The 4,967-nt window shown below is 38.6% G+C and overlaps 1 long non-coding RNA gene across 1 annotated transcript in view; it reads left to right on the top strand.

The window, feature by feature from the left end:
- Positions 1-4,967, top strand: part of LOC149134975 (uncharacterized) — a 263,033-nt gene that overhangs the window by 51,816 nt on the left and 206,250 nt on the right. The gene's annotated exons all lie outside the window — the stretch shown is intronic.

Below are 4,967 nucleotides of genomic sequence, written 5' to 3'. Positions count from 1 at the left end.
TATATATATATATATATATATATATATATATATATATATATATATATATTATATATATATATATATATATATATATATATATATATATATATATATATATATATATATATATATATATATATATATATATATATATATATATATATATATATATATATATATATATATATATATATATATATATATATATATATATATATATATATATATATATATATATATATATATATATATATATATATATATATATATATATATATATATATATATATATATATATATATATATATATAGGCGTAGGAGTGGCTGTGTGGTAAGTAGCTTGCTTATGAACCACATGGTTCCTGGTTCAGTCCCACTGCGTGGCACCTTGGGCAAGTGTGTTCTACTATAGCTTCCAGTCGACCAAAGCCTTGTGAGTGGATTTGGTAGACGGAAACTGAAAAGAAGCCCGTCGTATATATGTATATATATATATATATATATATATATATATATATATATATATATATATATATATATATATATATATATATATATATATATATGTATGTGCGTGTGTATGTTTGTGTTTGTCCCCCAACATCGCTTGACAACCGATGCTGATGTGTTTAGGTCCCCGTAACTTAGCGGTTCGGCAACAAGCGGCCGATAGAATAAGTACTAGGCTTACAAAGAATAAGTCCTGGGGTCAATTTGCTCGACTAAAGGCGGTGCTCCAGCATAGCCGCAGTCAAATGACTGAAACAAGTAAAGGTGTATGTATATATATATATATGTATGCATGTATCTATGAAAGAAAAAAAATTGATACCGTTAGAACGTCTTTGATTATAGGTACGCTTTATTAGGATGACCTGGGGCTAAACATGCGATCTATTTCGTCGGCTACTCTACTAGTTCTGTCGAGTCACCGCCTCATTTATTACTGTTATTAGCATTGTTTATTGCTGTTGTCGTTGTTTTTGCTTTTGTTTTTGTAGTTGATGATGCTGTTGTTGTTTTTGTAGTTGTTGTTGCGGTTCATGTTAAATGGTGACTATAATGTATTCCACCACACATACTTGATCAAAAGGAATTTAAGACTAAATGGTTTAGATTTGAAAGTGCACTGGACTTGCACAAAACGGAATACAGATAGCAGGCACTCCGTAGAGGAGAAAAAATGCGAGTTGAGAGCAACGACACCCACACACACACACACACACACACACACACACACACACACACACACACACACACACACACACACACACACACACACATACACATATATATATATATATATACATATGCACTTGCATGTGTGTGTATGCGTGTGCGAAGAAAATAATCAAATATAATGATATGAAAGCAGAACTAGAACAAAGAAACGAAATATTAACATCAGCAACAACAACAAGAACAATAGCAACAACGATTATTACTATTACCAACAGTTATTGTAACAACCAGGGGAACGAAAGCATGGCGATATAACAACCGCAACAAAATCTTGAATTACACTAAAAACAGCAACAACGGTAACGACAAGAAGCACAACATCTATAACAACTGCAGAAGCAACAACAACAACAACAACAAAGACGACCAAGACGCGAACAACAACATCTATAGCAATAACAACTGCAGGAGCAACAACAACAATAGCAACAACAACATGCAGTTTCTTTGTACGAGAGCCAACAATCCTCATTAGTGCAACCGCTGGCGAAGTTTAATGATGGTCGCCATTTTGTTATCGTTAAACACCGTTGGCGGCTAGAAAGGGGGTGCTTGCGGCTCTGCTGCTGCTGCTGTTGCTGTTGTTGTTGTTGTTGTTGTTGTTTAGCCCAAAGTCAGTGCCGTGGTATGATCAAAGGCATTCCACTCATGACCGTCTCGTGTCCTTATGTGCAATGAATCCGGACCAACGTTATCCAACGCATCCGTCTAAAGAAAGTAGAGTGTGATTGAAAGAACATTTACTCTTTACTCTTTACTCTTTTACTTGTTTCAGTCTTTTGACTGTGGCCATGCTGGAGCACCGCCTTTAGTCGAGCAAATCGACCCCAGGACTTATTCTTTGGAAGCCTAGTACTTATTCTATCGGTCTCTTTTACCGAACCGCTAAGTTACGGGGACATAAACACACCAGCATCGATTGTCAAGCGATGTTGTGGGGACAAACACAGACACACAAACGCATACACACATACATATATATATACATATATACGACGGGCTTCTTTCAGTTTCCGTGTACCAAATCCACTCACAAGGCTTTGGTCGGCCCGAGGCTATAGTAGAAGACACTTGCCCAAGATGCCACGCAGTGGGACTGAACCCGGGACCATGTGGTTGGTAAGCAAGCTACTTACCACACAGCCACTCCTGGCTACTATTTTTAGCATATCAAGCAACTATCTAGTGGCTCTCACGTTGGTTCCTATTTTTGTCTTTTGTTGCTGTTAGTGGTGGTGGTGGTGGTGGTGGTGGTGATGGTGGTGGTGGTAGCGGTGTTGGCAGTATTGGTAATGATGGCCTATTGTGGGATAGTGGCACTAAATGGTGGTGGAGGGAACAAGGATGAAAATGATGACGGCGTGAATGTAGTTGTGTTGAGTTTCATGTTCTGTGTAGTTTGCGATGGATTTCTGAGCTGATGTTTGGAGTCAAGGCAAATCTGAATATATGTCATAATGGTTCATATGTATCGGTTGCCTTCTAGTGTGCCTCTGTCGTTATAGTGAGTAAAATGAACACATGTGTGTGCTCAAAGTATGATTAAATGCTCATCAGTTTTTCTTGCTATATCTTCGTGTATTAGCTGGCACTCCGTCGGTTACGACGAGAAGGGTTCCATTTGATTCGATCAACGGAACAGCTTGCATGTGAAATTAACGTATTTCGTACTCTGCTGTAGAATGCTATAGAATGTTGTAGAATGGTGTAGAATGTGAAGTCAGCGAGCTGACTGGCGAAATCACTACCGCGTCGGATGAAATGCTTTGCTTTATTTCTTCCGGCTCTATACGTTGTGAATCCAAATGTCACCAAAGTTAAACATTTTGTTTCGTGGAGGACTGGACCCGAAGTATTGGTGCAGCACCCCTCCGCTCATTATTGCTTACCTTATGCCAAAATTATAAGGGGAAGTGTTTATGTTACTCAATGTTTAATGCTCATTGGTTTCGCTGGTAATAACAAGAAAGGTGGATTTGGTAGGTAGGTGGATCCGATCACCAGAACAGCTTGTTCGTGAAATTAACGTGCAAGTGGCTGAGCACTCCACAAACACGTGTTCCCTTACTGTAGTACTCAAGGAGATTCAGCGTGACACAGAAGAGGACAAGATTGACCCCCCCCCCCCTTTAAATATAGGTATACCTCATTTCTGCTGGTTGAGTTGACTAGGGCAACGTGAAATAAAGTCTTGCTCAGGACACAACGCGCCGCTGGGATTTGAACTTACGACCTTACGATCGTGAGCCGAATTCCCTAACAACTAAGCCACGCGCCTTCACTGAATAAGTATATAGATATCGTGATACTCCGTCGGTTACGACGACGAAGGTCCCAGTTGATTCGATCAACGGAACTGCCTGCTTGTAAAATTAACTTGCAAGTGGCTGAGCACTCCACAGACACACAGAGTGTGACAAAGCTGGTCCTTTGAATTACAGGCACAACAGAAACAGGAAGAAAGAGTGAGAGAAAGTTGTGGTGGAAGAGTACAGCGGGGCTCGCCACCACCCACTGTCGGAGCCTCGTGGAGCTTTAGATGTTTTCACTTAATTAAACACTCACAACTCCGGGTCTGGGAATCGAAACCGCGATCCCACGACCGCGAGTTTGCTGCCCTGACCACTGGACCATTACGCCTCCACATATAGATATATTGAAATAGATATATATGCGGCTATCTAGACTTCGCTATCTCAGAGTTTCATATGTTGCGCACAGTCGTTAGCGTAGGAATAAAGACTTAATAATCATATATATCTAATAAACTTGTTGCACAATGTTTTATGCTTTTCATGCGTGAATGAAATAAAGACTGACTACGTATGATTTATCAAATACTATTTATCATCAAACGGCTATAAAAAAACATTGCAGAAAACAGTCTTAAAGGTATATATAAAACTTGCCGTTGTATATAGTCGCATTATCTGGAACATTAAACGCAAAACGTTATCAATACTGCAAAACGTTATCAATACTGCAAAACGTTATCAATATGGTTCCTGAAAAGAGTTCTGAATATGTCTTGTCCAGATAAAGTGACAAATGGTGAGTTTCTTAGATGTGCAAAGGTTATCTGGAGATTCTCAACAACAGAAGGAGACAGCAGACTCATTTCATTGCACGCTATATGAGAAAGAAAAGGCTTTAATAATTGTCGACACCTGGGTAAAAAGAAGCCATGGAAGACAGAGAGGGGAGAAACTCGATGGTCTTACCAGCTGGTTTCAGAAAGAGCGTCCCAACCGCAAAATACACAACGGCTAAAAATTCAGCTTACGATGTGATTTCTGCTTGTTCATTACGACTGGACCATGATCGTTTTCGATTGATGCTATTGTAGACAATCCATTTTTCATCACCTGTGTTGATTCGTTTCAAAATCAGGTCAATTTCATTGCGTTTGAGATGCATATCGCAAATATTGATTCGTTGTATTAAGTGGATCTCTTTCAATTTATGTGGAACCTACAAATCGAGCTTCTTAATGAGTCCAAGAGGGTTTAAGTGATTTTCAATTGTTGTATGTGATACATTTAACCTCTCGCACAGTTATATGACAATCAGATTCAATTATAGCTTTGATTCGGTCATCATCGAATTCAGTAGGTCGACCAAAACGTTAGTCATCTTTGAGTGAAAAATCTCCAAACTGAATTTTTAAAATTATTTCTGAATTGTGCATTCTGTTAAGCAATCAATATCTCTTTGTGAGCCTCAGCAGCTTTCTTGTTTTTACA

Source organism: Octopus bimaculoides, chromosome 6 (genome assembly GCF_046866305.1).
Source record: "Octopus bimaculoides isolate indiv1 chromosome 6, ASM4686630v1, whole genome shotgun sequence".
In the NCBI taxonomy this organism is placed as follows: domain Eukaryota; kingdom Metazoa; phylum Mollusca; class Cephalopoda; order Octopoda; family Octopodidae; genus Octopus; species Octopus bimaculoides.
This window is presented reverse-complemented; position numbering and strand designations above follow the sequence as displayed.